Genomic DNA, 21,201 nt, shown 5'->3' on the forward strand with positions numbered 1-21,201 from the left:
CAAAGTGAAATGAACAGAACCAAGAGAATATTATACACAATAACAGCAAAATTATATGCTCACTAACTGTGAATGGCTTAGCTCTTCTCAGCAATACATTGATCCAAGACAATTCCAAAAGATTCATGATGGAAAATACTAACCACATCCAGAAAAAGACCTGATGGATTCTGAATACAGATTGAAGCAAACTATTTTCACTTGGTTTATTTTATCATGGATCACATAAAATATATTTCCATATTAGTCTGTTTCTTCTTTCACAACATGACTAATATGGAAATATGTTTTACATACTGCACAGATATAATTTATATCAAATTGCTTACTGTTTTAGGAGAGAGGGAGAAAAATTTGGAACTTAAAATTTTGTATAAATGAATGTTAAAATCGTCTTTACATATAATTGGAAAAAATCACTATTTTTAAAAAGAGGATTAACAGCTTAGTAAAAGAGGCACCAAAAAATACTCAAAAAAAATATCACCTTAAAATACAGAATTGGTCAAATAAAAAGAGAAATACAAAAGTTCAATAAAGAAAATAACTCTTTAAAAATTAGAATTGGACAAATGGAAGGTAACAACTTCATAAGACTTCAAGCAACAATAAAAACAAAATAAAAAGAATGAAAAAAATAGAAAAAATGTGAAATATCTCATAAAAAATAATAACTGACCTGGAAAATAGACAAGGAAAGATAATTTAAGAATTATTGGACTGAAAGTCATGATCAAAAAGAGAGCCTGGACACTATATTTTGAAAAATTAAAGAGAAAAACTCCCTGATATCCTAGAGCCAGGGGGCAAAATAGAAATTGAAAGAATCCATTAATCACCTCCTGAAAGAGTTTTCAGAATAAAAATACTTAGGAGTATTATAGCCAAATTTCAGTGCTCTCAAGTCAAGGAGAAAATATTGCAAGCAGCCAGAAAGAAACAAATTAAATTTCATGGAACCACAGTCAGAATCATACAAGATCTAGCAGCTTCCATGTTAAAAGAGAAGAGGACATGAAATATGATATTTCAGAGTGCAAAGAAACTAGGATTACAACCAAGAATAACCCACCCAGCAAAACTGAGTATAATTCTTCAGGGGGAAAAGGGGTATTTAATGAAATCGAGGACTTCCAAGCATTCCTGCTGAAAAGACCAGAGTTGAATAGAAAATTTGACATTCACACAGAAGACTCAAGAGAAGCACGAAAAGTCAAAAAAAAAAAATGAAAGAGTAATCATGAGGGCCTCAATAGAGTTAAACTGTTTACATTCCTATGTAGGAAGATGATACACGTAACTTTTAGAATTTTATCATTATTAGGGTAATGACTTCAAAAAAAAATGTAGATGCGAGAAAGAGGGATGCATTGGAAGAAGGGGGAAGGGAGAAGTAGAATGGGGCAAATTTTCTCACATAAAGGAGGCACAGAAAGATTAACTTTGACAGTGGAGAGGAAAATGGAGTGTGGAGTGGCAGGTAACGCTTGAAGCCTAAGCAATCATCAAACTTGGTTCAAAAAGGGAAGTGTGTGTATATATATGTGTGTATACACACATATATAGAGTTGGGAATAGAAATCTTTCTTACCCAATAGATAGGAGGGAGTGGATACAACAGATAAATGATAAGGGGGACCACAAATTGAGGAATTCAGTGGCCAGAAACAAGACAAACTTTTGATAAGGGACAGGATTAAAAAGAGAGAGAGAATAAGCAGAGAAAGCTGGATGGAAAGATATACAGTTAGTGATCATAAATGTGAATGTGAATGGGATGTACTAACCCACAGAATGGCACTGGATAGCAGAATGGACTGGGAACCAGAATCCAACAATATGTTCTACACACAAGACACACTTGGGACAGAAACACACACACAAAGTTAAAGTGAAAGACTAGAACAGAGTCTATTATGCTGAAGTGAAAAGGGCAGGGGTAGCAATCATAACCTCCAACAAAGCAACAAAATTAGACCTAATTGAATGAGATAATCAGGGAAACTACATTTTGCTAAAAGGTACTATGGTATGAAGCAATATCAAAAAATTTACAGCAAGTTTCTCTGATAAAAGCTTCATTTCTCAAATATGTAGGGAACTGAGTCAAATTTATAAAAAAAAAAAAATAAGAGGCATTCCTCAATTCATAATGGCCAAAGGATATGAATAAGCAGTTTTCAGAAAAAAAATCAAAGCTATCTATAGTTACATAAAAATGTTCTAAATCACTATTGATTACAGAAAGCAAATTAAAACAATGTTTTTGTTGTTTTTCCTCACACCTATCAGAAATAACAAATGCTGGGGGGAATGAAGAAAAATAAGTGCATTAAGGAATCGTTGGTGGAGTAGTGAACTGGTCTAACCATTAAGGAGAACAACTGGAAACTATTCCCAAAAGGCTATAAAACTGTACATGTCCTTTGACCCAGCAATACCACTACTAGGTCTGTACACCCAAATAACTCCAAAGAAAAAGCAGAAGGACCTACATATATAAAATGATTTATAGTAACTCTTTGTGTGGTGGCAAAAAAATTGGACACTGAGGGAATGCCCATCATTTGGGGAATGCCTGAATAAGTTGTAGCGTATGACAAAGGGAAAGGGCGGTTTCAGAAAAATATGGCAAGATCTATATGAACTGATGCAAAATGAAATGAAAAGAAGTGGGAGATCATTGTGCTCAGAAACAACAATGTTGTCATGATAATCAACTGGGAAAGATTTGGCAACTCTGATACAGTGATCGAAGACAATTCAAAAGGACTAATGATGAAAAAATGTTGTCCACCACTATAGAGAGAGAACCAATGAACTCTGAGTGCAAACTGAAGTATACTCTTCTCACTTTCATTTTTTCTTTCCTTTTTTTGTTATATGATTAATACAGAAATATGTTTTGCATTATTTCATATGTATAATTGATATCATATTGTTTCCCTTCTCAGTGGGTAGGAGAGAGTTGGGAGGGAGCGAGAGAATCTGGAAATTAAAATGTAGAAGAAAAGAATGTTTAAAATAAATAAATAAATTTTAAAAGAAAACAAGTTTACAGAAAACTTGGCATGAGATACAAATAAGCAACACACTCTTAAGATTCTTCATATATGAATCTGGCAGAAAGACAGCAAAGAGAGGTAGAATGGAATAAATCCATCAAATTCATGAATGTTCTTCTAAAAATAAACATTTGGATCTTAACACCTCAGCCCTTGATTGGCAGAAATGACATTTGGAGATGAAGTTGGGATGACCTGGATTAGATGTACTGATGAAACCCATGCTGGTGGGTGACATCTGGAAAGCACTGAGGGCTCATATTACAAGCTATGTCTGAGAAGGGAAGCAGAAAAGATCATTTACTTAAGGGAATTAGTCAGGGAAGTTCTCAGCTTATTTTGATGAGTTTACTGAGAGATGACCCTAGGTTTAGAAACTTTGACCATTTTATTGTTGTTCAGTTGTTTCAGTAACCAATCTTCTGTGACCCCTTTTGGGGTTATCTTGGCAAAGATACTGGAATAGTTTGCTATTTCCTTCTGCAGCTACTTTTATAGATGAGGAACTGAGGCAAGCAGGATTAAGTGACTTACACTAGGCTCACACAATTACTCAGTGTCTGAAGCTGGATTTGAACTTGGGTCCTCCTGATTGTCCATACTTCTCCTTATAGTGTATGAAATACACTATAGTGTAGAAATGGCCATTGCTGCTTTGATAAAGGGACAAAAGAAAATTCCTGAGTTAGTCTTGGTTACTGGAGTTGCCCTGGGTGAATTGACTGTCTTTTGCTCCCTTTTAGATGGATTTCGATGACTGGGGCTACCACTAAAATCATAGAATCACAGAATTGGTTGGGATTTGACCTCAGACGCTTCCTAGCTATGTCATCCAGGACAAATCATTTAATCCTTCTCTGTCTCAGTTTCCTCAAGTGTAAGATGAGGATCTTAATAACATCTACCTTCCAGGTTTGTCATGAGGAGCAACAGATAATATTTGAATAAGTACTTAGGACAGTGGCTAGCACACAGCAGGTTTTAATTCATGCTTATTCCCTTCCCAAGTTGGAGATTCAGTCTCCTACCCAGAAGAGGGGAAATTACTGATCGACATAGTTCTTGGAGAGAAAAGAGATTGTCCGTGAGGCTTTTGTAAATGATCCTCTAAGGCAAACCACATCTGTGTCTATATAGGAATAACTAAAGGTCACAAAATCCTTCTGGGTTTATCATTTGTGGATCACAATAGCATTAGACCCAGTGGAAGAAAAAGGAGTCTCTCATACTTATGTGAAGGTCAGATATGATTTCTTGATAAATGCAACCACAGAGGTAATTCTGTCCAATGACTCTCTGATTATTAATTTGAAGTGACATGTAAAGCTAGGAGTATACAGTCATCAAGTCTTTTCTACTGTCATGGAGGATATTCAACATGTGGAGAATGTCCAGCACAGTCAATCAATCAAGTATTTGTTAATAATTATACTTTAAGGTTTGCAAAAAGCTTTGCATATATTAACTCATTTGAGCCTCACAACAACCCTGTGAGGTAGGAGCTATCACTATCTTCATTTTACAGATGGGGAGACTGAGGCACAGTTAAGTGACTTGCATGGGATAACATAGCTAGAAAGTATCTGAAGCTGGATTTCAAGTCAGGTCTTCCTGACTCCAGGTTCTGTACTTTATCTTGTTGTCTCTATGAGCCCTAACTATGTGCCAGACAATGCACTGGGTATTAAGGACACAAACATAAAAGTGAAACAATCCTTCCTCTAGGAACCACTAAGTTGCACAGTGGATAGTATGCTGGGAAGACGTGAGTTCAAGTCCCACCTCAGACACTTAGTAGTTGTGTGACCTGGGCAGGTTGTACAACCTCTGTAGCCTCAATGACCCCAACTGTAAGATAGGGATAAATAACAGTACCTACCTCCTAGGGTTGTTGTGAAGATCAAATGTTATAATGTTTGTTGGTGTTTAATAAATGCTTTTTTCCTTCCTCTCAAAGAGCTCATATTCTATCAGAAAAACATGTCCAGATATATGTATATGCAGAACGAATATAAGATAAAGACAAAGTAGGTTAGGCAAGGAGAGTTATCAGGTGTCATCTTGATTTATTAGAGTAAGGCAAATTAAAACAACTCTGAGGTTGTTTTACCTCACACCTATCAGAAATGACAAATGCTGGCAGGAATGATAGAAAATAGGTACATTAATGAACTGTTGATAAGGTGGTGAAATGATTCAACCATTCTGGAGAGCAGTCTGGAACTCTGCCCAAAGGGCGACAAAACTGTGATCCAACAGTATCACTATTAGGTCTATACCCCAAAGAAATCAAAGAAAAAGGAATAGGATCTACAAATATGAAAATATTTATAGTCACTCTTTTTGTGGAGGCAAAGAATTAGAAATTGAGGGGATTCTCATCCACTCGATCAATGAGACAAGAAACTCCCTGAGGGACAGAGTTATGTCTCTTCCTCCATTTTATCTCCCTACAACACCCCATGGAGAGGTTCACACTTGGGAGATCAGGACAAACTTTACTTATAAGGGGGTGCTTGAGCCAAGTCTTGAGGTAAAAGATTCCGAGAAAGAATTGAGGGAAAAAACCCTCCAGGCAATGGAACAAGGTGGGCTTCTTATGCAAAGGCAGACACAGAGTCACAGTCAATTTCACTGGACCAAAGAGTGGGGGAAGGGCGATAACAACGGAAACGTAGTTTGGGGCCAACTTGTGATAGGCCTTAAAAACAGAGGAATTTATACTTTATCCTAGAGGCAATAGGAGTTTATTGAGTAAGACAGCCATATGGCAAGAAGAAGTCTTTATAAATGGTGAGATCCTTCACAATCAACCAAAGAACATAAACTGCCTAAATGGTCTACAAGCCGCACTGATAGAGAGAATGCCTACACTGATGACATCAAAGAACCATAAGCAACCTCGTTTGGTTGCGCTTTGCTTTATTGCCCTTCACATATATTGCATTTTTTTTACAAATTGAAGGTTTGCGGCAAACTGTGTCAAGCAAGTCTATCAGCATCGTCACATTATGTCTCCATGACATACTTTGGTAATTCTTACAATATTTCACACTTTTTCATTATTATTACATTTGTTATGGTGATCTGTGATTAGCAAACTTTGATCTTACTATATGGGGGTGCCACAAACCATATCCATGTAAAGCAGAGAACTTAATAAATGTTGTGTGTTCTGACCACTCCACTGACCAGTCTGTCTCCCTCTCCTCAGGCCTTCCTATTCCCTGAGACACAACAATATTGAAACTAAGTCAATTAATAATCCCACAATGGCCTCTGAATGTTCAGTGAAATGAAAAATCGAATGTCTCTCACTTTAAATCAAAAACTTAGTAAGGAAGATGTGTTGAAAGGCATGTCCTAGAACACTGGAAAGCTAGACCTTTTGTGCCAAACCACCAAGTTGTGAATGCAAAGGAAAATTTGGTTGTTGAAGGAAATTAAAAGTGCATTTTTTAGCAATAAAGTATTTTAATTAAGGTATATGCATTTTTAAGACATAATACTATTGCACGCTTAATAGACTACAGTATAGTGTAAACATAACTTTTATATACGCTGGAAAATCAAAAAATTCATGACTCACTTTATGGAACTATTTGCTTTATTGCAGTTACCTGGAACCAAACCTGCAATATCTTTGAGATATGCCTGTATTGAAAAACCCCAGACACATGAATTTGCTTCTGTGTATGTCTACCTTCTGACTCTTCTTGAAGAAATATTCACAATGCACAGGTATGTGGCTAACCAGTGATCTGCAAGCCTCTGGCCTCTTTCACTGTTAATCTTAAGCCATCTGTTGTCCATCTTCCTGCGACCACCTTCACATCGGTGTGCATAGCTCATGGTTCATAGCCTTAAGAGCTGGAAAGGATGATATAGATATAGAAGAGATACAGATATACAATATAAAATATAGATATAGATGCAAATATAGATATAGAATAAAGACATAAATGTATATATGGATATAGAATGTAGATGTAGATATAGAATAGATATGAATGTAGGTATAGAATAGATATAGATGTAGAAATAGAGAATGGATATAGATGTAGATATAGAGAATAAATATGGATACAGATATAGAATAGATACTGGTGTAGATATAGAATATAGATATAGAATAGATGTAGATGTAGAAATAGATAAAGAATAGATATAGATGTAGATGTAAATACAGATATGGAATATAGATGTTGATATAGAATAGATAAAGATGTAGATATGGATATAGAATATGTACATAGATATAGATGCAGATATAGAATGGATATAGATGTCGATACAGAATAGATTTAGATGTAGATATAGAATATAGAGGTAGCTATAGAATAAATATAGATATAGATGTAAATGTAGATATGGATATAGAATATGTAGATATAGATATAGAATAGATATAGGTACAGATGTAGATATCTATATATATAGATATGTATGTATATATGTGTTTATGTGTATGTATTTTATATCACACACACACGTGTGTGTGTGTATGTGTGTGTGTGTGTGTGTGTGTATCTTCCTATTCAAAGTCAGGTTCTTAGAGAATTACTTTGGCAGAAGTAATAGGATGGAGGGGTGAAAGATGTGAGGCAGGGAGACCAAAAGCAATAATCTAAATAAGAGGTGATAAGAGTCTTTATGTTATTAGATTTTATCTTATCATGAAACAAAAATCCCCCTGAGGGCAGGAGCTGTATTTCTTCCTCCTTTTTAATCTACCCACAATTTCTCATGGAGAGGAAGCATGAAGAAGCCAGCCAGTACAGAACAGGTACACAGTATTACGTAGCACAAAATGAAATGGAGAGAGGGATGGACTAGATGAGTACAAAGGTCTCAAGAATCCATGACCCTCCAGAGGTCTAATTATAGTAATTGCCACATATTAACAGGACCTTTTGTTGTTGTTGCTCAGTCACATCTTATTCTTTGCAACCGCATTCGGGGTTTTCTTGGCAAAGATACTGGAGTGGTTTGCCATTTCCTTCTCTACCACATTTTACAGATGAGGAAACTGAGGTAAACAAGGGTAAGTGACTTGCCCAGGGTCACATAGCCAGGAAGTGTCTGAGGCCAGATTTGAACTCAGGAAGACTTTCTGACTCCAGGTCTGGCGTTCTATCCACTGCATGATCTAGCTGCCCTAAAGAGAGTCTTATAAACCATCTAATACAGCCCTTTCATTTTACAAGTGAGGAAACTGAGTTAAGTGACTTGCCCAGTGTCACACAGCTAATAAGTGTCTGAGTCTGGATTTGAACTCAGGAAGATGAGTCTTCCTGAGTCCAGAACCAGCACTCTATCCACTGCACCACTTGGCTGCCTAGTAGGGAGAACTGCTCAAAGGAGAATGATGCTTGAGTTAGGGGAGCAGGTCCAGAAGAGAGCAGCACAATGATATCAGCTGGAAAGAATGATAGTTTTACAGTGGTAGAGGTATGATACTCCAAGTGGATGTTCCCTGAGTATGGGTGGAGGTGTGTATACATACACACGCACATATGTGCACACAGATACATATATATACAATGCATATATACACTTATATGCGTGTGTGTATATACATGCATCAATACATGTGTGTATTTTATATGCATGCACATATTCGCATGCATGTGCATACACATGTGTGCACATGCATATATGTGTGTGCACATGTGCATATATACATATGCATGCATTTGTGCGTATATATGTACATATATGTGCAGCTAAGTGGTGCAGTGGATAAAGCACCAGTGCAGGAGTCAGGAGGACCTGAGTTCAAGTCTTACCTCTGACACTTGACACTCACTAGCTGTGTGACCTTAGGCAAGTCACTTAACCCCAATTGCCTCATCCTGGGTCATCTCCAGTCATGCTGATGAATATCTGGTCACTGGATTCAGATGGCTCTGGAGAAGAAGTGAGGCTGGTGACCTGCACAGCCCTCCCTCCCTCAAAACAGAGTCAAGTGCAAGTCATGTCATCATTTCTCTGATGGCATGGTCTTCTTCAGCAACAAAGGAGAAACACACATACACACACATATATATGCACACATATGCATTGTATATGTACGCACATACACACATACATATGCATATACCACAAACGTGCATATGCATGCATATGTGTGTATACATATGTGCACACATGTATATATGTCCGTAGATATATACATGCATGTGCACATACCCATGCCTGTATACATGCATGTATGTGTGTGTACATAATACATATATACGTATACATACACAATATACACATATGTATGTATATGTGTGTGTTTGAAGTGAACTCAAGACTTGTTATCACTTTATTTACATTACTAGTTAATTAAAATACTTTCTATAAACCAAATGTGTTCTACGACCAACAGGTAAAAGTCAAATCCAACATTGGAGGGTTGTGAGCTATAGTTTGGAGAAGACTCTGATCCATATAAGGATAGGGGCCACAGGCTACACTTTTGCAGAAATAAGTAGCATAAGAAGGGAATCCAACATCTGATCACTGACTATCCTTAGGAGGCTTCAAACATCTCCCTCCAGGAGGGGAAACTACCCTGGGACACTCCAAGGTAATTTCCTTGTCTAAGGTTCTAAAATGTAACTGCAAAGGGAATCACAGCGTCACTGAATCTAGGAACTGGAAGGGGCCTCAGCAACCATCAAATCCAACCCATACCAGCAGAAGAAATCCCTACTACTTCATGCCTCACAAGTATTGTCCAGCTTCTGCATGAAGACCTGGGAGTGGGAGCTGCTACCTCTTAAGGAGAGCCATTCCACTTTTGGAGAGCTACAATTTGTCCAGCTAGGTGACTCAGTGGATAGAGAGTCTCATTTTCCCAAGTTCAAATCTGGCCTCAGACACCTACTAGCTGTATGACCCTGGGCAAGTCACTTAACTCCTTGCCTCAGTTTCCTCATGTGTAAAATGAGCTGGAGAAAAAATGGCAAACCACCACAGTATCTTTGCTAAGAAAACCCAAATGGGGTCACAAAGAGTCAGACATAATTGAAACAATTGAACAATAAATAGCACAATGCCTAGCAGATAGTAAGTACTTAGTAAATGCTGGGGGTTTTTTACTATCTCCCTTCGTTCCATCTGAGGCCTCATTGATTCAGTCAATCCACAGCGCCAGCTTTTCCTCTCAGAGCCAGTTCAGTGACCCTGCCTTTGGCCTTAGGATTTTTTTTTCATCTTGCTCTCTTTACTAAACTACCAGTGAAAACTTAGGCAAGTCCTGTTTTTTCATCTACAAAATGAATGGGTTGGACCAGAGAGCCTCTAAGGTCCTTTCCAGCTCTGAATTTATAATTCTGTGACTGCTACCTGAGACCCTATGCCTCCTAGACTTTCTTGACCTCTGAGTTAGCTTCAATCTCTAAGTTCAGAGATGCTCAATAACTGAACCTTAATTGCCTGTTACTCTGTACCTGTCATTGCCACCATCTTCAGGAATCCCTATCTTTTTCTTCTATCCCCTGCCTCCACTCACTCTCCCCTGTAGGAATCCTCATGAAGTTGGACATGGACTGCTCCATTCATCATAACAATTATTCATTTAGAAAGCCAGATGACTAGCTATGGTCCTCCACTGGGGAGACAAATGAAGAAATACAAACAACTAATGAGAATAGTTCCCATTACCAGAGCCATAACTGGGACTTTGACCCAACACATTGAGTGGGTGAAGGGCACCCTTCCTCTTTATAAAAGTCTGACCCATCATCCTTGCTTAGTGATACTCTGATGACCTATAGCTCAATTGTCCCTCTCCTTTGCTGAGCCCTAGACTACTACTCTCCTTCAGGAGCCTATTGTCATAGCAAACCTTTCCCAGGACCTTTTGGTACAAGTCTAAACCTAGAAGAAGCTGGGTCATTTGCCTGAAGCTATCCAGTGACTGGAGAGCTTTGTGCTAAGTCAGGAGACCCTGGTTCTAGTGCCAGGGACACTATTCAGTAACATAATTATTGTTACACTCTCCAGGGAAACTGAAACTTAAAACACGAGTCATTTTATGAGACTGCTAAATCAGTCCTTCACCTTCACCTTGGCTCTACACTGTCTAAACACCTACAAAGACCATATTTCCTGGTAAGCCAGGTTAGGGGCTAGGCTAATCTCCTCTAAACATGGCTGTAGGAGCTGCAGGTGAGACTCTGGCTGAGGATTTCTTGAACTCATAACAAGTCCTCCTAGGCTGGAGATATCCGTGTTAGGATCAATAACTACTCACCTATGCTCAGGAAAGGAACATGAAACAAAAGAGAAAATCAGAAGCCCAAGGCCCAAGCTCAGGCTTGCGTAAGCAGGACATGTGCCTATTTCATGTGCTCAAAGCTACCGTGCTACCAGGGTTGGGAAGGTTATACCTCTCTCTCCTCCCTATAAGAAGTCCAAGAGAGGGAGTCATGTGCTACACATTCTGGAGAGGAGAGAGAGGCACAGAGGAGGAGTCTTTCCTTTTATAGTCTGCTTTAAAAGGATGCTGCTTTCCGAATCAGTGACTAGCCATCTCTGACACCTCCCCTTCCCCAGGGAACCCTGATGGTAGAGGACTACTCTGTATTTGCTGGGTTATCCCAAAGCACCAAGTCTTTTAGGGCTAAGCACATGTCTCCTAGGAAGTAAATAAAAAGCAATCCCAGTACTCCAGAGCACAGTGGGGGGTTGGGGGGGAAGCTGCCTATAAGAAGCTAGTCCAATGGGACTAAGTAAGAAAATCCAAGAATGTCTGTCTTCTCTGTGAGTTGAGAAGGAGCCAGCCCTAAGGTCTTTAGAACCACCTCTCACTGACATTTGTGAGAGGGAAAAGTAAAATAGTGAGCCTGAGCATGTGTCAGGAAGAGAGGCAGAAAAAAACAACCAGGCATGAAGTAGACATTTCAAAAACACAATTCGAAATATCACAATATCACAAAATGTCAGAGCCAAAAGGAAACTTGGCCATACCATTAGGATTCCTTTATTTACCAAAGGAGGAAACTGAGGTGCAGGGAGGGGGAGTGATTTACTCATGGACACACAATGAAATAATGAACTAGAGCCCAGGTCTTCTGACATAAAATCCAATTTTTTACACAGCACACTCTACTATCTCTCTCTGCAAAGTCCTAGTTCTGATGGGAGAAATACATACCCTGCTCTCAGGAAGTTCCCCAGTTTGATCATGAGCCAGAATTTAACATTAACTAGCATTTATTCACAGCTTTAAAATATATGAAATATCCTTACAACAACCCTTGCAGGTAAAGTGCTAGTATTACCTTCATTTTACAGATGAAGCAGACAGAGATTAAGTGACTTGCCCAAGGTCATACAGTCAGATTCCAACCGTGGTCTTTCTAATTCCCAGTGTTCTACTGTTCCACCAAGTTACATAAAATATAATTATGAAGATGATGGAAGACAACAGGTAACACATGCAAAAGCAAACCTTAAAGCTATGGTGATGAGGATGAGGATGATAATGATGATGATGATGATAATTACAAGGGAAAAGACAAAGGAGGAGAAGACAGGATAGGATAGGAAGATAGGAGGCCAAGAATGGAAAAAGAGAGAAGGTTGGGAAGAGAAGAGAGGAAGTCATCCCATGAATTTGGGAGGTTAGAGTTCCAAATAGTTTTGACAGAATTCATTTGGCAATAGATTAAGCTTCAGACAATTCAGATCCTTCCAATCCACAAAGCACCGCCTTTCTGTCATCCAGGGATTTCCAGCCAAATACTAGGGGGATTTCTCTGGAGCTCTTGGGAGAGCTGCCCTGAACAGAATGGATTCAAGAACCATAGAATTTTGAGTCATTGAATCTATGCCTTTCATTTTACTGATGTGGAAATGGAGAATCATTAGGGTTAGACATTCTGGGGTGGGGTGGGGTGAGGTAGGGGTACATGAGAGAAGTGGTCAGTGGGGTTTAGAACTTTGGAAAGCAGAGACAGGTGCTATTGTCACCCCTAGTTTACAGATGAGGAAATTAAGGCAGACAGATGTTAAATGACTCTCCAGAGTTGAAGGTAATAAGTGTTTGAGACAGAATTTGAACTCAAGTTCTCCATAGTCCTAAATCCCATGCTTCATCTACTTTATCACCTAGCTATGTATATCAAGGGTCTGGGGGGCCTGATTCAGCCTAATGTGTTTCCTTTAGAAGGAATCAAGTTCCCAGATTGGACTCCATGGCTCACTTCTGCCACCCTCCTAGCAAGTCTCAACCTTTCATTTTCTCCCTCCTTCCTTTCAAATTCAACCATCTTCTATCCCTCACCCTTCACCCTGGATGGCTCTGCTCTTTTTCTCCAACCCCTAACAACTCTCCACTGCCCTCTATTACCCCATCTTTCTACCTGGGATGTTTTACTGGAAAGCTACCTGACCTGAAAACCAGGAAATGGGGATTCTAGATTTGGCTCTGTCAATAATTGGCCATGTGACCTTGGGCAAATAACTTCCTCTGCCTGGACTTGTCTCTCTAGAGTGTTGACCTAGATGAGAAACTTTCCTGCCCTGACCCTCCCTCCAACCTTCTCTAACCTTTCCCTCCTCCCCCTCCTTGGATCACATTCTGGGGTCTCCTCCCCACCCTTGCCATTTGCTCCTTTTTTGGGTCCCCTTATGAGAGGTGATGGAGCAGGCCAAGGTGGGGTACAGTCAGTTAGGGCCAGGTAGGGGGAGGAGGAGGGAAAGGGCTGGGGTGAGAGGGCGGGAGATGTAGTGGAAATTGGCTTGGGCACCTGCAGGCTGGGCCAATCAGCTGGGGATTGCTTGGGAAAGCTGCTGGCATCTGCGAGAGAGAACCACAGGGAGGCCAAGCCCCATCTTCAGAGGCAATTTGGAAACCTTTTCATTTCTTCCTTTGTGAGGAAAAGGGAAAACAAGGCTGATTTCTCTTCAGATAATTCGCCGGGGCGCTGGAGTGCATTGTAAATGGCTGTCTTTAAATCCAACAGGCAATTTGCTGAATTTCAGAGCTGGCGTGGGCATTGTTATTTGCCAGGCCCCCTTCCCCGGGCGCAGATCGCTCCCTCTCCGCTTAATCCTCTCTTTAACTCTCTGCATAATTGCCCAAATGGTGTGTGTGCTCCGGGGAAGGTTACTGAAGGAGAAGAGGGAAGGAAGGAGGGGGAGCCCTCAGAGACAGCCTGCTGCTGTGCAGCCAGCCCTGGGAGAGGGGCTCTCCCAGAGAGTGGGGCGGGGCAAGGATGCGGGGAGCCAGGGATGGGAAGGAGACCCGAGAGGAGGTGGGGGGGGGGACCTGCAGGAAAGAAGGTTGGGGAGGGGGAAAGTGGATGGGGAAGGGTAGGAGAGAGAAAGGAGAAGAGAGGATGGAAAGGGCAGGGAGAGGAAGGGTGAGAGAGGAGAGGATGGTAGAAGGGAGAGGGGAGGGGGAGAAAAGAGAAGGAAGGGAAAGGGAGAGAGGATGGGGTGGAATAAGTGAAAGGGGGAAAGGATGAGGGAAAGGGAAAAGATGGAGAAAGAAAAAGGAGGAGGAGAGAGAGTGGAGAGAGAATGGGAGATTGGGGAGGGAAGAGGGGGAGGACTTAGAGAAAGGTTGGAGAAAATGCAAGAGGAAAGATTGAGGAGAGAAAGTATGGAATGAGGGAGGGATGAGGAGGATGTGGGGAAGGGAGAAAGAGATGTGGGAAGGGAAGGAAGAGAGAGAAGATAGGATAGAAATGGGAGGAGGGAAGAGAGAAAAATGGAGGAAGGAAAAAAGAGAAAACAGAAGGAGGAGGGAGAAGGGAGTTTTTAGGGGAGGGAAAAGCCATAACTAGGGGCAGCTGGATGGCTCAGTAAATAGAGCACTGGGTCCAGAAGCATCACAAAGAATTGGACATGATGGAACAACCAAGTCATAACTAGGGCAGGGCAGCTAAGGTTTTATCCCCTGTTGGGAAAATTGCCCCTTGGGTGGCAAAAGTATCTCTCTAAAGAACTCAGGCCTGGTGATAATGAGAGCCTGGTTGGAGGAGGAGGATGGATCCTGACATTAAGGCAGGGATCTTGCAGATGACTAGATCATGCTAACGGAGGTAAAATAAGCTCCCATTTGATTGTCTTGCAGGATTCCTTAAGCAGAGGCTGGACTCTAGGTCAGCCTAGGGATGGGGAAGGGGTTCTAGTGCTCCCATTCAAGTGAGCCTATACCTTAAGTGCTGAAAGAAGTGGTTCAAGGGCCCCCAGGCAGTGTGTCTTGCTATCTGGGGAGTGAGGGCAATCAGGAACTGACCTGTGAGGAGCTAGGCCCTTGGTGTGCAGTGAGGAGGGAAAGGGGAGACAGCAATTTGTCCTTCCTGGATCCTCTGCTTCCCTCTTCCCTAGATGCTCAAAGCCCTTCCTTCCTTTGCTTTGAAAAATTTCTTGAGCTCTGAGGCCCCAGGGATTGATCAGGAAGACCATGTTGTAGGAAAAGGGATATGGGTGGATATTCCAAGAATGCCAGGCCCCTACATGAGCTATCCAAAGGAGAGAAAAATTCACCCCACCCTCCACTGCCTCCCAGTCTTGGCAGTATGGTTCACCCCAAGAAAGGGAAATGAGGGCACTTTAAGTGTAGCACAAGGAGAAGGATGTAGCCTCTCAGGCTCTGGTGGAGGGCCATATGGGCCTTCCTAAGAATGCCTCTATTTTCCTCTTTCCTCTCCTAAGTAGACTTTCTTTGCTGAGCTTTGAGTATGTTTCTGTATGAGTGAATGTGTGCCAAAGAAGAGAGCTTTTGGTCAGGGTCTTACTAGAAGGACCACATGGCCCCATCTCCCTGCTCAGCTGCCTACCCTGAGCTATGAAACCTTCCCCTGAAGCTGGCTTTGCTCTTATATTAACTCTACATCCATATTTCCCCCTCTGTAAAATGATGGAGTGAGACAAGATGGTCTCTCAGGCTCTTCCAATTCCAACTGTGAGCCTGAGATTTGGGATCCATTTGATTCCATCCATCTCAGCTCAGCCTCAATTTCAGTAAAAGCCTTCCAACACTTACTGGGTGACATATGGCAAATCACTCCCCCTCTAAGTTTCAGTTACCTCTTCTGAAAAAAACAGAGTTGTACTAGATGATTCTCATGGTCCCCTCCAGCTTTGATGTTGTACTTTAAGAGTTAGGTTTGGGTTTGGTTGTTTATTTCTGAATGGGGAGAAGAGGATGGCTTTAAGCACAATTGAGCCACATCCTTAAAAGCTGTTTGCTCATAGGATTCCCACTTGCCCTGACCCTCCAAAACACAAAGTAATCTGGAATGAGAAATGTGAAGAAACAACTAACCTCAGTACCTAGTTGTCAAGAACAGTTACTTTAAATAGGAAGCTACCAAGTGGTCTGATTCCCCAGGGGGAGGAGCCTCCCTAGGAGTATTGGTCTTATAGTGTCCTACTGTCTCTGTCACCTCTTGGAGTCATATTCGAACATGTTAAAAGAGAATGCTTCTTGGAAGGCTTGCCCTGGCCTTGGTGCTTGCTTTAGGTGCCAAAATTCCTAGTGATGGCTCTAGGGAAAAGAGAATTAAGGTTGAGTAGGGGTGGAAGGGAAGAACAGGACTGAGGAACAGAGGATGGGAGTCGGTTGTGTGAAATATGGAGAGAGAATGAGAGAGAGTAAATGAGGAAGATTTGGAGACAAGATAAAGAAGATAGGGAAGGAGAGTGTGGGATGAGGAAAGGAAAGAAGAGTGAGGAGGAAGAATGTGGGAAAGAAAGAGGATAAGGAAGGGAAGGAGAAAAGAGAGGATGGGAAGAAAAATGAAGAAGGGAGGAGGAGAGGGGAGGAGGATAGGGAGGAGAGAGAGGAGAAAGAAAGGAAGGAGGGTGGGAGTGGGGAGAGTCATGGGGGAGGACGTTAGGGGAAGAAAAGGAAGAGCCTAGGGTTTTCCCTTCACTCTGAGCTTTATATTCCATTATTTGACAATAGGTGGGGTGTTTTTGCTTTGCTTTGTTTTGTTTTGTTTTTGAGGGATGGGATGGTCATCTCCCAGGGAAGAAATAGTCCTGATGAAGACTTAGGTGGAAAGGAGTTTCCTAACACACCCTGCCAATTTCCTAACACAGTCTGTCAGTGAGCTGTTGGCAGTAGAGATTCATTTTGGATTTCATAATAGACAAATGATCATTCTGGGAGTTATTAGTGGGCTAAAGCAATCTCAACCCTGATCAAGAACCAAGCCAAGTCAGCAAGCATTCATTAAGTGTCCACTATGTGCCAGACTTCATGCTAAGCATTGGAGATATAAAGGCAAAAAACCCTTCCAAAACCCAGTCTCTGCTCTCAGGGAGCTCAAAGACTAATGGTGGAGATAACATGTATGTCCAAACAAGATCTATACAAGATAATTTGAAGATGATCTCAGAGGGAAGGCACTAAGGTTAAGGAGAACGGAGGAGGGTTTCTTGCAGAAAATGGAACTTTGGCTGAGACTTGCTGGATATATGGAGGGAGAGAGTTCTAGGCATGAGGGAGAGCCAGTGAAAATGCCCTGAGTAGGGAGATGGATGGAGTATCCTGTTGGAGGAACCCCAAGGAGGCCAATGTCTCTGGATCATAGAGCAAATGGTGAGGAATGAAATGTAAGAAGACCAGAAATGTGGGAGTTGGGATGAGGGTGAAAAGGGCCAGATTTGAAAGGCTTTTAAAGCCAGAGGACTTTAGATTTAATCCTGGAGATTAGAAGGAATTAAGAGTTTACTGTAGAGGGAGGTGAGTTGGTCAGACCTGGAAGATCACTTTGATAAATGGAGGATTCGCTGTAGTGGAGAGAGACTTGTGACAGAGAAACCAAGCAATTGTCAGTTCAGATATGAGGTGATGGGGGCTTATACCCCGTTACTTCCCTTTACATCAAATCTAAATTTCTCCTTCCAGTGACCATGACTCCTCTCCTTACCTGGTATATCTCCCCATTGCCAACCCATCTCATCCACCTCTTTTCTCCTGAGCCTCCAACATGGACTTTTTAGTCAATCCCCAACATACAATTCTTCCTCTTCTAAGTCTTTATCACCCCTCTACATGGAATACTCTCCCCTCTATTTTTCCATCAATCCATAACTCTCCTTTACTCCTAAACTAAGCAAACAACTCTGGGTCTCCCAGGAAGGATTATCCTTGATTATCCTCACCAAGCTTTGACAATTCATTTACTCTGTGTTCCTTTTAAGAACTGAGGTGGTACTATTGGTTTGTACTTGTTTGTTTTATAAAAGTTTTTAAGGTGATTTATAAAAACTAGGTGATACAGTGGACAGATCGATGGTTCTGGAGTCAGGGGGACCTGAGTTCACATTCTGCCTCAGACACTGACTAGCTGTGTAACCCTGGGCAAGTCACTTAACCTTGTTTGCCTCAGTTTCCTTATCCGTAAAATGAACTGGAGAAGAAAATGGCAAACCACTTTGCCAAGAAAATCCTAAATGGATTTTCATGACCTAAATTTTCATGACTTTCATGACCCCTAAATGGGGTCATGAAGAGTTGGAAATGACAGAAAACAACTGAACAGCAACAAGACCTTTTACTAGGTCTGTATCCTGTGGCCTATATACTATTAGACATGAAATTCCCCATGTCCTCCTTCTGTCTCTCCCCACTGTGTTCCACACAGGAATCTACAGAGGGGTGGAAGGAAGAGGCCAAAGCTGACTCAGCCCAAAGGCACAAGATACCTATCCATATTTAAAAACAAAAAACCTTCCCCACTAGACTGCCGCTGTAGTTAAACTCTGGGTTAAGGTGATGTCCAAAAAAGACTTCTATTAAATTAAGCATTAACTGAAAGTCAGGGTAATATAGTTGTAAAAGCAGTGGTTTTAGAATCTGAAGAACTTGGGGTCAAGATCTGGTTCTGGCATTTACTAACCATGACCTCAGAATCAACTCCCCTCTCTGAGACTCAGTTTCCTTCTTTGTCAGATGGAAAGACTAATACTTGAACTACCTATATGACAGGGTTGTCATTAGAAAACTGCTTTGTGACTCTTAATGATCTATAAGAATGAGAGCTATTACATTCTGTTACCTGGGGTGTTGTTATTTAGTCAATCAGTCATGTCCGACTCTTTGTGACTCCATTTGGGGTAGACACTGAAGTGGCTTGTCATTTCTTTCTTCAGCTCATTTTAGAGATAAGGAAACTGAGGCAAACAGGATTAAGTGACTTGTCCAGGGTCATACAGCTCGTAAGTGTTTGATGGCACATTTGAACTCACATCCTCCTGACTCAAGGGCTGATGTTCTAGGCACTGTGCCACCTACCTGCCCTGTTATCTGGGATGAGAGAAACATCATGAAAAAATTCACAATATTAGTTTGTTATTATTCAATAGACAACAGAGCTCTGAGAGAATGGAATATCAAACTTAGATAAATTTTAACCAGCTGTTTTCATGACATATCTATCCATCTCATCCTCTGCTGTCTTCTTTTCTTCTTGCCTTCGATCTTTCCCAAAATCAGGGTATTTTCCAGTGAGTCTCTCTTCTCATTATGTGGCCAAAGTATTTAAATTTCAGCTTCAGTATTTGACCTTCCAGTGAATATGAGATAGCAAACTTTCTCTTCCCTTCCAATAGCCTGATTCTCCCCCTACTTGTTTAATCACTCCTCTGCCTCTTTTGATTACTCCCCTTCTTGTTTCTACCAGTTAAATGAATGTGGGTGTTCCCCAAGGTTTAGTCTTTGGCCACCTTCTACAATACCTATGATCTTCTGACTGATGTCATCCACAAGGATAGGCAAGGGAGGAAGAAATTCATCAAGGCACACTTTTAAATTTAATCTGCATTGTTAAGATTTTCTTATCACTTTCTTAAGACTAGAAATCAATAAAACAAGACCTGATTTGTATTGTTTGTCAGTTTCTGAGAAATGCCAGTGTTTATGAAAGCCAGTTTAAGCTGGTTCCAGCACACCATTTGATTTTAGAAGACTGCAGGCTCAAAATGCAAGTTGTCCCAAAAATTTTACTGAAGTTTGAACCTTTAATGACTTAATTATTTTGACTTAATTTTTAATAACAATGAATTAATAATTTTGCAGTCTAGTAAAGCTTAAAATTACACTCAGACTTTTGGGACACAAAAAACTTTGGGGATATAATATGGCAGCCAAAAAAAATGAAGTATCATCTTAGAAAGGCAGAATGTCCTGAATGAGAAGACAGTTCTACTATGCTCTACCCTGGTCTGTGCAAATGTAGCATATTCTGTTCAGTTCTGGGCATAGTATTTTTGAATGTTCATTGTTGTGTTTGTCCTTCATTTTTGAAGGACAGAGAAATGGTGACATGACTTGCACTTGACTTTGTTTTGAATGAGAAAGGGCTGTGCAAGGATCATGTGACAGTATATGGAATATTTAGCCTGTAGAAGAAAAATCTTAGAAAGAATTAAACTGTCTTCAAGTGTTTGAAAGACTATCATGAGGAATAAAGATTCAACTCATCCTATTTAAACTCCAAGGAGTAGAATGAGGAGCCATGGGGAGAAGTTGTAGAGGCAGATTTAGGTTTAATGTCACAAGGAAATTCCTAAAAAAGTAATACTAATTAAAAGTGGAAAGGACCACCTCAGAAGGTTCACTGGAGAGAGGTCTTCAAGCAGGGACATTCACTGGGGGTATTGCATTGAGATGCTAGATGGGTTCTGAGTGACTTTCCAATGCAGAGATTCTGTCTCCAAAAGTGAACTCATCATCTCCCTGCCAAAACCTGCTTCTCCTCCAAACTTCTCTATTCATTTAAAAAAATGAACATATTTTATAGATATCTTTTGTTCTTATATCACCTAAATTTTCTCCTGTTTATCCTCCCTCTCTTTTCAGAGAGCAGTCTCTTATATCAAGAACTGGGGAGGAAGGGGCAGGGATTTGTCAAAACCTATCGATTGTTATTCAGTCATTTTTCAGTCATGTCTGACTTTTCATGATCATATTTGCAGTTTTCTTGGCAAAGATACTGGAATGGTTTGCCATTTCTTTCTCCAACTCATTTTACAGATGAGGAAACGGAGGTAAGCAGGGTTAAGTGACTTGCAAGGATCACACAGTTAGTATCTGAGGCCAGATTTGAACCCAGGAAGCCCAGGATTCTGTCCACTGCACTACTATCCTAACTGCTCAAACCCTCGTGGGGGAAAA

Source organism: Notamacropus eugenii, chromosome 2 (genome assembly GCF_028372415.1).
Source record: "Notamacropus eugenii isolate mMacEug1 chromosome 2, mMacEug1.pri_v2, whole genome shotgun sequence".
Lineage (NCBI taxonomy): Eukaryota > Metazoa > Chordata > Mammalia > Diprotodontia > Macropodidae > Notamacropus > Notamacropus eugenii.